This window comes from Phyllostomus discolor, chromosome 10 (assembly GCF_004126475.2).
Source record: "Phyllostomus discolor isolate MPI-MPIP mPhyDis1 chromosome 10, mPhyDis1.pri.v3, whole genome shotgun sequence".
Classification (NCBI taxonomy): domain Eukaryota; kingdom Metazoa; phylum Chordata; class Mammalia; order Chiroptera; family Phyllostomidae; genus Phyllostomus; species Phyllostomus discolor.
This window is the reverse complement of record NC_040912.2, coordinates 84140329-84151982: the sequence shown is the minus strand read 5'-3', so window position 1 is coordinate 84151982 and position 11654 is coordinate 84140329. Positions and strand designations below refer to the sequence as shown.

The 11654-nt window shown below is 50.5% G+C and overlaps 1 non-coding gene across 1 annotated transcript; it reads right to left on the bottom strand.

Annotated features, from left to right (window-relative positions):
- Positions 1–6278: 6278 nt before the first annotated feature.
- LOC114508249 lies at positions 6279–6382 on the bottom strand. Its single transcript, XR_003685498.1, has one exon. It is a non-coding gene; the product is annotated as a small nucleolar RNA SNORD22 (small nucleolar RNA).
- Between the last annotated feature and the right edge of the window lie 5272 nt (positions 6383–11654).

Sequence of the window (11654 nt, the reverse complement as noted above, 5' to 3'; positions counted from 1 at the left end):
AGAAGGCAGAAGAGACAGCAGGTTCTGCGAGCACCCCAGATCCTGTCTGTGGCTCCTCGTTTTCTGTAGCATTGTAAATGACTCCTCTTGAGGAGCGTCCAGGCTCCCGTTGGTACCAACACCACCACCACTAACACCACCATCATCATCATCTTCTTCCAAATACCATTTTATTGGGCACTTCCCATTTGTTCAATCTCTTCACTGGATTCTCATAAAACACTGTAAAGCAGAAACTCTTATGAGGAAACTGAGGTCCAGAGAGGTTAAACGACTCACCCGAGGTCATTGTTACTAGGCCATTACCCAGTAAGTGGCAGAGCCAGACTTTGAATCAAGGTCTGATGGACTCCAAACTCTGTCAGGTAACCTAGAGGTGAGGAGCACAGGCTGTGGAAACAGACTCGCTGGTTGTATGGCCATGGACAAGCCTGTGACTCAGTTTCCTCATCTGTAAAATGGGGATGATGGTGAGAGTAGAAATAGCTCCTAAGATACCAGTGAGGAGCAAGTGAGGCATTATAACTTGTAACTGCCATACGTGAGGAAGCAGGTTTGTCTGACTTAGCAAATAAAAATACAAGATGCTTTGTTCAAAGTGAGCTTCCGATGAACATTGGATAATATTTTAGAACAAGAAGTCCTGCAATATTTGGGCCATACTTATTCTAAAAGTCCCTCTTTATTTATCAGAAGTTCAGGTTGAACTGGGTGTCCTGTCTGTTATCTGGCCCTTTGGAGGAGGCTCCCTGGCTGGCCTTGACCATGGCCGGGCTCCATCTGCAGGGCTCTCTGCCCCAGCAGGGCTTGCTTCCTCTCTGCTTCTCCCTGCCTCCTCCCTGCTCCTGGCCCTGCACGTGCACACCCCACACCCTCTCCCCTCCCTTCCTCCAGGCCCCCCAGGCCTGTCCTTTCTTCAAGCCTCCTCCTGGGTGTCTTCCCCTGTCTTCACACCATGCGCCTCCCGACAGGTTGCACTGAGCCCCTATCACGTGACTTAGCCCTGAATTCTATGAGCCACATCCTTTCGCTGCCCTTTCAGGTGAGGGAGCCTGCTCTCCCTTCCTGGGCCCCTCGCACCTGTCACACGGGGCCCTGTCTTCCGTGTCCGGAGCGTGCACGGGTTTCAGTGTAAACCGGCTGCGGGAGCAGTTGCAGAAATGGAACCAGCTCACGGATGGAGCCACTTCTGTTTTCTTGCACGGCTGGGTTGTGCTGTCAGAGTGAACCAGAAAATCACAGGGGCTCTGGAGAACCTCAGCCCGCCCGCCCCCACCGCCCTCTGCAGCCTCAGCTGCAGCTCACTTCTCCTTCCCGTGGAGGGGAGTGGTTTGCGCAGAAGTTGTTTTTTTCTCAGCCAAAGAAGTAGCACCCAGTGCTCCTCCCTTCAACTGTGAAGAGGAAATGGCAACCCGCCGGGACCCTTAGAACCGAGGGAATAGGAGGCGGGACACCCACAGAGCTCTCACAGCTTTGTCACACCTCATCTCAGGTGGCCTCCGGTCTGTGCTGTGGGGCAGGGTCTGCGTGGCTTCTTCCTCATGCCCTGGGCCAGGGTGGACTCGCTGTGTCCTTGGCTGGACACGCTGACCCTCGATACTCTGTCTTCCCTGCTCTGGTCCCTTTCTCCTTCCCTGGCCAGGAGCGGGCCCATGCAGAGGCGGGAGTCACAGGCCGTCCCTGTGCCCCCCACAGTCTGCTGTGCTGCGGCACTAAAGCCGTGCTTCCCAGAGGAGTGAGCCTGTGTCCCCAGAGGGCCTGAACAACACATCTCAGGGCCTCACCCCCACACTTTCTGATGCTGCAGTTCTGGGCTGGGGCCCGAGAATCTGCATGTCTGTTGAGTGCCCAGGGGATGCTGTGGCCGATGGCCCAGGGCTGTGCCCTGAGACCCACTGGACTAGAGTTCCTGGGTCAGCTGGAGTTGAGGTTCTGAGAGGCACCGTTGACCCTCAGTGCTCTAGGAAGACAGGGATCCCAAGCCAAGATGACAGCCTTCTGCATGCCCATTTATTGTAGCTGGTGCCCTTGTAGCAGGAAGAACTTTAGACATGGTCATTGCAGGCCCCCGTGGGGATCCTGTCCAGGGAGGTCCTCAAGAGGCAAGGCGTTGTGGGGGACCCTCAGGGTGAGACGGACAAGCCGCTCCCACAGTGTGGTTATCATCCAGCACGGAGACAAAATGAGAAGTGCAGGTAATGACTGGTCGTTTATTGTGTAATCACACCCCATCCCTCAGCAGTGGGTTCTTCTGGTGCTGCGGGCACCACAGCTGGTGGCTCTAAATTAAGCCCTTTTCCAGGAGTTTGCCCTTGTTGCTCAAGGTCAACTTCCTCCCCCCAGTCTGCCCACATCCACTGACTGGTCAATGTTGGACTCTCTGAAGGGCAGTCCCAGCTCCCGCACTCCCCATGGGGTTGCCGAGGCCTTTGCTGTGACCACATCCCAGCCCACCCTCTCGCTCTGCCTGAACTTGCTCCTTCATCCCCGTTGGTGGTGAACCTGCGAGTTCCGGTGAGCTTGCCGTGTGCCAGTGTCTGTCTCAGTGTGTTTGCCTGGGAGCCTGAGACGTCCCTTTGTCCCCGAATCTGGGGAAGCTGGTACAGATGATACATGCTTCTAGAAGTCAGAGGAGGCCCTATCGTCAGGACCCAGAGTTCACAGGGAGGAGCATGTGAACAGGCACCGATGGGGTCAGACTGCCTTTCCCCACCCCGGCTCTGCCCTGGCTCCTGGCTCTGTATGCTGGGCAGCCAGCTCTGAGGCTTTATAGCTCACTCTCTCTTTTGACCTTGACCTAGCCTGTCTGCTCACCCCTTTCCACCTGGACTCCTGCTGCCCTCACACCCTTCCTTATACCAACTCATCTCTCAGCCGTGACCTTTTGTCACTCTCATAAAAGCCACTCAAGTAGACGCCATCTTCAAGAAGAGACACTAAGAACAGACCGTCTGGGGGACAATGACACTGAAATTCTGCAGTGTATCTTGGTTGGGGTCCCCTCCTAATGTGCTCTGAGAGTTTATAAAAAGCAAAGGAGCTCTTTCAAGTTCAATGTGAGGTGCCCAAAGGACTTCCAGATGTAAGGGTCATTGTTTTTGATAAGCGCGGCTTCTGGGCTCATCCTGGGGAACGCCCTGAAGGAAGAAAGGGTGAGTAACCAGGCAGGCACCAGTAGGCGTTCCACCAACACCAAGCGAGTGGGGAAGTGAGGAGCTAGGCTGAGCGTCTTGCCTGGGATTTCTGAATGAGTACACTGCTGATGTCAGCTGACCTGGAGACCATGAAAGTGTTCCCACCAGGTTTCCGTGAGGCCTTTGCAAGTAGTGGGCCCCTGCGACTTCAGAGACCCACCCCCCAAGCCCTGCAGAATATAGAAGAAAGAGGTCTGTCTGGGAAAGTGCATCTGGAAAGGAATTGTCAGATGCATCCCCTGAAGGCTTTCCTGACCCTGTCACTAACGGGCAGACGTAGCTCCCTCTCCTTTCGAAGGGGAACTGTCCCCAAGTGCCCCACCCAACCCCACTGTCAGGCACTGCTCCTAACTCTCTGGTACTTTTCCTCCTTTATAAGCCTGACTCCCGCCCCAGCCTGGAAGCCTCAGGTTCATAGGCCCCATGTGACTTTCTGTCCCTGAGCACGGGCCTGGCTCACTGGAAGGACTTAACGGACACTTCCTGAGTGAACAAACAAATTCCATATATTTGTTCCAGAAAAAATCTAGCATGGGAAAGATAGGACAATTCACGCCAGCTCGGACAAGACTTCATTCTTCCAAAATCCTTGAAGGTGATAAAAAAGGAAACAAAAAAGGAGACTTTTTTTTTTTTTTTTTTGTCAGCGGCTGCCCATAAAACAGGACTGATCAGAGTCTCGGAAAAAAGGTGTGCTCTGTGAATCTGGGCTTGTTTTCCTCTCGGCCCCTTTTCTGGAAACCGGGGCTTTCTGTATCTTTTCGACACAGCGGAGCTCACGGAGCGCAGGGAGCATAATGACTCTCTTTGTTTCACTGTACGGCTGACTCTCTCCCCCGGTTCTTAAATTTAACTGGTTCTCGTAAATAGGCAAAAGCTGACAACTTGGATTCCTTCAACAGCTTGTAGCTCCATAAACAACACGAATCAAAACATATAACAGTCAAGCCACCCGATAGGTTTATAGTTAATGCTTAGGCAAACCATGTTCTTAAGAGTTACTGTATAAATATTCTATGAGAAATCACAGATTCACGGAGAGTACGTTTTAATGTTCCCTAACATCAAAGGGACTTCAGTCTTTCAGGGAGCATTCTGTATCTTTCCCATCTGATATATTTCTCTTTCCTAACTTCCCCCATTCTTTTAATTTATTTATTTTTTCTAGAAAAGTTAACTTCACCACATCTTCAACCCCTTTTGTAACAATCTACAACTCGGCCCTCCTAATTTGTTTAAAATAAAACCAAATCATTAAAGGAACATGCAAGGAGAAAGCTCTGGAACATAAAATAATAATAGCTCTGATTTAGTGAGGTTTACTAAGGACCAAGGACATTCTCAACCCTTTATGCTTTCCCTCCCTGAATCCTCACAACTGCTTCAGGAGGCCGGTGCCCTCAATGTCGCTCCGCCTTGCACTCGGGGGTCTCGCCCATTGGTGTCAGGTAGGTGGTGGGGCCAGGATTTGAACTCTGGTGTGTAACTCTGGGAACCTGTTCTCTCAGCCACCATCCCGTCCTGCCTGCCTTTTGTGACTGGGATGAAGAAGAGGACAAGGGACTCTTGCTCACACCCTGTCAGCGAGCACCGAGGGCTCGTTTCCACGTCAGATGTTCTCCTGTTTGGCTGAGCTCCCTGGATCTGAGGAAGCGCGGCTGTCTCCAGGCTCAGTGTTGCTCTCTGTTTTAAGGCTCTTATTGGATTCTCATCAAAAGAGAATCTCTTCTACTTCTGCTTGGTAGACACTTGAACTTCCCTCCACCCTTTTGTCCCCACTCCACTACTCCCAGAGAGCGAGCCAAAGCAGCTGAGAGGCCAGAGGTCAATGGCAGGAGCCGGAGGACGCCAGTCTCATTCTCTAAACAGTGGTCAAGGGTCAGACAATTGAAAAATGAAAGGGCGATAAAAACTTCTGCATTCGTGACCTGATTTCTTGGAGGCCAGTCCTCTGCAGAATTGAGCTCAAAACACCGCAGATCCGCTGTGGGCGGAGGTGAAACCATCCAAGGAGGCAAAGCTTCCCAGAGAAAGATTTGCTTCTCAGAGACCCTTCTGTTACCTGGTCCGTCTATTCTGTTCACCATTCCATGCAATATTCATGGTCTGCCACCTGCAAGCATGGCACCAGGAGGAGGGAGGGGAGGGCACTTCATCCATGAAGTAAAAAAAAAAACTCGGGATGTCCCCCTCTCCACGCTGCATGTGGGGTGTCGCCTCATGGGGCTGAGCACCTGTGACCTCTCCGACTTGCTCTCCCCTCCTCCCTGTCAGCGACTGCAGACTAGACTCACTTAGCATCCAGCCAGGCATCCTCTCTGTCTTGCTTTCCTGGATGAGGAGCAGTTTTCGTTCTGGAAAGAGAAGCTTTGGTGCCTGCCAAATTAGGGCAACCCACACCTCAAAAGCTGATACTAATTAACTATCACAGCCTGTGATAGTTAATTTGATGTCAGCCTGGGTAGGCCACAATACCCAGATACTTCTAGACTTTTCTGTGAAGGTATCTGCTTCAGGCTGAATGCGTGTGTCCCTAATTCATGTGTTGAAGCTCTCATCCCCAATGGGATGGTGTTCCGCGGCGGGACCCTGCTGATGGGATTAGTGCCTCCTAAGAGGAGGCACGAGAAAGAAGATGTTTTTCTTTCTGCCACGTGAGGACATAGCAACAAGGCATCCATCTGCAAACCAAAAAGTGGGCTCTCACCAGGAACCACACTGTCCAGGACCTTGATCTTGGACTTCTCAGCTTCTAGAAATGTGAGAAGTAAATGTTTTTTGTTTAAGACACGCAGTGTATGGTGTTTCACAGAGCAGCGTGTGATGACCAAGGCAGTATTTTTTGGGTGGGACTGACATTTAAATGAGTGCCCTTGGAGAAAGCAGACTGCCCTCCATAATGAGGGTGGGCCTGAAACCCCCAGTTGAAGACTTGAAGGAAAAGATCAGCTTCTCTCAAGGAAGAGGGAATTCTGCCGGCAGACTGTCTTTGGGCTTGAGCTGCAACATCAACTCTTGCCTGGGTATCCAGCTTACCCTGCAGATTTGGGGATTTGTCACAAAAAAAATCCCTCCATTTTTTTTTTCTCTCAGACAGTTCCTTCTGGAACAAACGTCCCTCATCTCCCCCAGCTTGTCCCCAGAGACTAGAACAGGAGATAAGACATGTGAATGTTTCATCAATGGGAAAAGACTCCATATTTTCTAATCCAGAGGATGACGGAGGCCCACTGAAAGTTCATGAGCAGACAGCATGCACCAGTAAGGTGCTACAGGAAGATGCCTTGAGCCTGATGAGAGGAGTGAAAGGATAAACCCTAGGAGGCAGTTTGGGGGTGGGGCTGCAAGAATCCAGGCATGTGGTAGTAAGGAAGGGAGGGATGGAGTCAATGAGAAAAATAATCCTTTGACTTTTTTTTGGCTTTCAGGATTATTTTGTATTAGTTCAGGTGTACAGCAGCATGGGTAGACCATCATACACTTTACAAAGTGTTCCCCCTGGTATTCCCAGTGCCCACTGTGCATCATACACCATTATTACGATCTTATTGACTGTGTTCCTCTGGCTGTCATTTACATCCCCATGACTGTTTCGTAAGCACCAATTTGTGCTTCTGAATCCCTTTGGACTTCAGGTCCCCCAACCCTCCTCCCACCTGGCAACCTTCGGTCTGATCTCTGGATCTATGAGCCTGTGAGAGAATTAATTTTACAGAACGAATTTGCAGGGCCTAGTAGAGAATATTTCTCATTTCTTTGACTAGGGACGAGGGTGTCAAAAGGTGGGGTGGCAAGACCTCAATAGAAATCGAAGAAGGTGGAGCATTGACGCCTCCATGACTGAGAGATGGGTGACGACCACAGCAGGACCAAGGAAGCCACATGGCCCTGGTTGGGGGCTCGATGGAGGCTGAGGTTGGTAGGAGTGTGAGCATCAAGGGTGAAGCTCTGCAGGCAGTGAAGACAGCTGGGGAGCTGGGTGTCAGCAGCACCAAGTGGGGGCTTGGAGGGGCTTGGAGGAGCTGAGGGCGGCTCTCTGGGGGGAGAGGAGAGGACGGGTCTGCGGTGTTTAGAGAGTGGAAAGCATGAAGAGTCAGCAAAGAAGACGAAGCTGGGAGCAGGCCGTGCATCCATTCGTTGGTGGAATAACTGGGGAAGCCAGGGATGCCACAACACGAAGAAGGTTAATTCTTTTAGACGGTGCCCATCATCCCATCCATGGAGCAGAATGAAGACGGGCAGAAGGTCCCTCATCTGGCATCAAGAGGCCATCGGTGCCTCTCCTGGAGCCATTTCAGTAAGGTCCTAGTGGTGCCAACCAGAATATCAGGGATTGGAGCGTGGTGGGTAATGAGGACACGGAGGGATCGAAGTTCCTGGTGGACGAAGGAGACAGCTGGTCAGTCCCTTTAGGAGTGACAGGCTCGGAGGCAGCTTGTTGAGAGTTGCGTCTAGTTTTCTTGTCCTTTTCTCCAGGTCAGACGCTTCTTGAGCGGTTAATGTCATCAGACACTCGGCTAGACAGTGCCCAGGGAAGCCCGAGTGTGCGGGAAGGGGGTGGTGGACCGGGAGCGGGAGAGCTGGGTGCACAAACGAGGGAGGGGGGTGAGGCGCAGACAGGGCTGGCAAGAAGAGGGAGGCTGGGGTGACAGAATCACGGGTGGAGGGCTAGGCTGCTGCTTCTGAGTCCAGAAAAGAGAGCAAGTCTGGGAGATGAAGGGAACTGGAGGGTGAAAGAGGTGGGGCCTGCTTCTGCCCTGTGAGTCACGAGGGTCTCTGGGAAGCATTTCCTGCCCTTGGTCGCGGCTGTCTTCTCCTGGGGACTGACTGTTCACTGGGTCTTAATCACCATCCCCTGAACTGGGGGCCATACACTGATCTATTTGTTCTCAGGGCAGAGGGCCATTTCTGCCCTGAAGTTATGCCAGGGTGTGAGGAAAAAGGTAGGTTCGGAGCTGGAGAGAACTCCTGGTTGCGAAATTTCTCTGGGGACATGGAATTTCAACTTTTGTCACTGACGGGACTTTGCTCCACATTTTCCTGAATGACTCAAATGTTAGCTTCAGACAATGGCAGAGTGTAACTTGCTTGAATCACTGGATTTCTGTTATTTTTGTAAGCTGTGGGTGGGCAATATGACTCAGTATTTTTCCAAGTGATGTGAAAATTATATTCCCTCTTTTGGATCATTTCATGCTGAGATCTGGAACATTTTTCTTGAATTTCGAATCTTGGAGCTTGGGGAATTTCTGTTTTTGTTTTGCCTCTCAACCAGTTCAGATCTTTTCCAGAAAAAAAAATTTTTTTTAAAGGAAAACTACTCAGCAACAGCTCTAAGTTATGAAGTATATTTTGAATTGTGACTTGCTCTACGTGTTTCAAATAAAAGATTCGCCAAGTCCCACGGCGTGCTGGCTGTCTAGGGGGAAATTGGAGATTGTGGGGTTCGTAGAGTTTTGAAAATCATCTACTCCCAAACCTTACCTGGGGTGTGAATACGCGCAGACTGGTTTTCCAAGCTTCTGCTCGGGCGCCTCTCCCTGACAGCTGGGTTGTGCGAGAATGCATCCTGTGAGGGAGGCGCTCTGGGTCCCAGGCAGTACGGCTGGTGCACGGGACTTCCGCACCACGCTAAAACCGGCTTCCCCGGAGCTGTCGATCCGATCGTGCTCTCTGCAAATCTCTACTGAGTAATTCTGTAACAGGATGGTAGCTTTTAAAATACTTACTGCTACAGCCACGGGGCGGTGAAGTTCAGCAGAGGGAATCTAGACAATAACTATGTGATGGCACCAGGTGGGTACTTGATTCATCTGGGGGAACCCTTTGTGAATTATGTAATTGCCTAACCACTATGCTGTGCACCTGAAACTAATATCAAATCCTATTGACTGTCAACTGTAATTGAGACATAAAATGAAAAATAACAATAGAAGGCTTACTGCTGTATTTTTTAAGACTTTGTTTATTTTTAGAGAGGGGAAGGGGGGGAGAAAGGGAGGGAGAGAAACATCAATGTGGGGTTGCCTCTCACATGGCCCTAACAGGGGACTTGGCCTGCAACGCAGGCATGTGCCCTGACTGGGAATCGAACCGGTGACCCTTCGGTTTGAAGGCCTGTGCTCAATCCACTGAGCCACACCAGCCAGGGCTATATTTTCCATTTTGATAAATCGGGTCCTGTTCCAGCAGTCTTTTCACTATTAATGCCAGGACAAGAGGCTGAGGCTTTGTGTCCTCAGGAAGGATGGTGTCCTATGTTGCTGTCCTAACACCCAGCACCTCAGAATGCAACTGTATCTGGAGATATGGTCTTTAAAGAGAAGTTAAGACGAGGTCTTTGGGCTTAGGCCCTAATCCAATCGGTCCTCGTAAGGAGAGGAAATTTGAACACTCAGACTGACCCCAAGGGCACATGCGCACAGAGGGACAGGGAGAGGACAGACTCGTTCAAGCCAGGAAAAGAGGCCTCAGAAGAAACCAAGCCTGCCAGCACCTTGGTTTGGACTCCTAGCCTCAGAAGTGTGAGTGAATTTCTGTTGTCGAAGGCTCCCAGTCTATGGCATCTTGTCGTGGCAACTGTAGCAAACTGGTCCAGAGTTGGCACCTAAGACTAAGGAGGATGTGCTGTACCGGCCGTTGCTTCCAGACAGAAAGATGGGGCAGGAAAGTCCTACTTGCAAACACGTGTGGAGAGCCCCGCTGAGCAGCGCTAGAGCAGAGCACAGGAGACACATGTCAGCTGCAAGAGCCGTCACTGTCCCCCACCCTGGTTCCCCAGCCCTGGCATCAGCTGGAGCCACGGAGGGGCAATGGAAACATCCAGGAAGTTCTTGAGCAAAGGTGGCTTTACCGTGGAGCTAAGGAAGCTTAATTTTCAGAGCCTCGAACTTGCTGGTGCTTCTTCCAGTGTCAAGAGGGACCCTAGCAGGATGTCCAGATAATCTTGTTTTTTTAATCTTTTTTAATCATTTACAAATCATCTTTGTAAAAGATGATTTAATGGCCATTGGTTAAAACTGCTGTCTCTTTTCACTGTGACTTCCCCTTCATCACCCTTGCCCTCCCGTTGAGTGATGCAGGAGTGGCCACAGGGGCCTTTGGCATCTGGCTGGTAGAAACTCAGGTTGGGGTTTTGTTTTGTTGGGGCTCAGTGACACACATTTACATAGGTTGTGGTCAGACCTCTGTATGTTTCTGCGATGGCTAGCTGTCCTGGGGCAGGACCCATGACCCAGCGCTGGGGCACCGTAAATGTTTACCAACGGGATCGGTAGCGTTTGCTGATTTCTGTGGTGTAGATACTCCCACCGTAGCCCATTTCGGGCTGTCCATGTGCCCCACGTCCTGCGGAGCTGGGAAGACGATACACCATTAAATACTATTTGTGACATAGAAATACAATAGGTGCAAATGTCCCCAAAGGCAGAGTAATAGTAAAATGGGGTGGAAACCATGGAGAAATGATGAGTTTGGAGTTTTTATTATCTTTGCTTTCGGTATCGTTTATTGAATTGGAAGTTTGTATTATTTAGTTATTGGTAAATAATGTCTGTGTTTAACAACTGCTCCCCGAACTCCTGGAAAGCTTACCACCAGCTCTTATGAGCCAGAAGGAGGCCACTCCATCACGCCGCTGCCCCCCAGGAACACTGCAGCTGCCCCCGTGTTCATCTGCCCTGTTTCATGACATGAAGCTGCAGGGCTGGAGTCAGGAATTTGGTGTGAAATAGTTGAGTAAGGGAGTAGGAACTAGGTGTTTTTTTTTTAAAGATTTTATTTATTTATTTTTAGAGAGGGAAGGGAGAGAGAAAAAGAGAGAGAGAAATATCAATGTGTGGTTGCTGGGGGCCATGGTCAGCAACCCAGGCATGTGCCCTGACTGGGAATTGAACCTGCGATGCTTTGGTTCACAGCCCGTGCTCAATCCACTGAGCTACGCCAGCCAGGGCTGGCACTAGGTTTTTAAATGTGTGGAGCCAGAGGCTGGTCTGTGGAAAGTCTTTCAGTCATCAGACGTGTGACTTTGTACGCAGATGATCTGGGTATCATCGATGCCTGGAAAAAATGGAAGTGCTTGCCTGTCAGGAATTTGTTTGATTGTTAATGCATACCGTTGCATAATTGTGCATGCAATTAGAAGTGCCTCATATACTTAAAAGGAGGTTTTGATGGTGTATCAGTTACCTATGGCTGTATAACAAGCTGCTCTAAAATTTAGCAGTTACAAACACAAGCGTGTATCATTTTACAATGTCGGTGGTCCAGAGTCTTCTGGCTCAGGGTCTGTCACAGGCTGCAGCCGTGGTGTCTGACAGGGCTGTGGTTGTCTTGGTAAATAGGCTTGACTCGTTTCCAAGCTCATTCAAGGGGTTCTTGTCTGGATACGGTTCCTCGTCGGTTGTGGGCCTTAGCACCCCCTGGAGTATCACACTGTAGGAGTAAGTTTCTAGTGCTCAG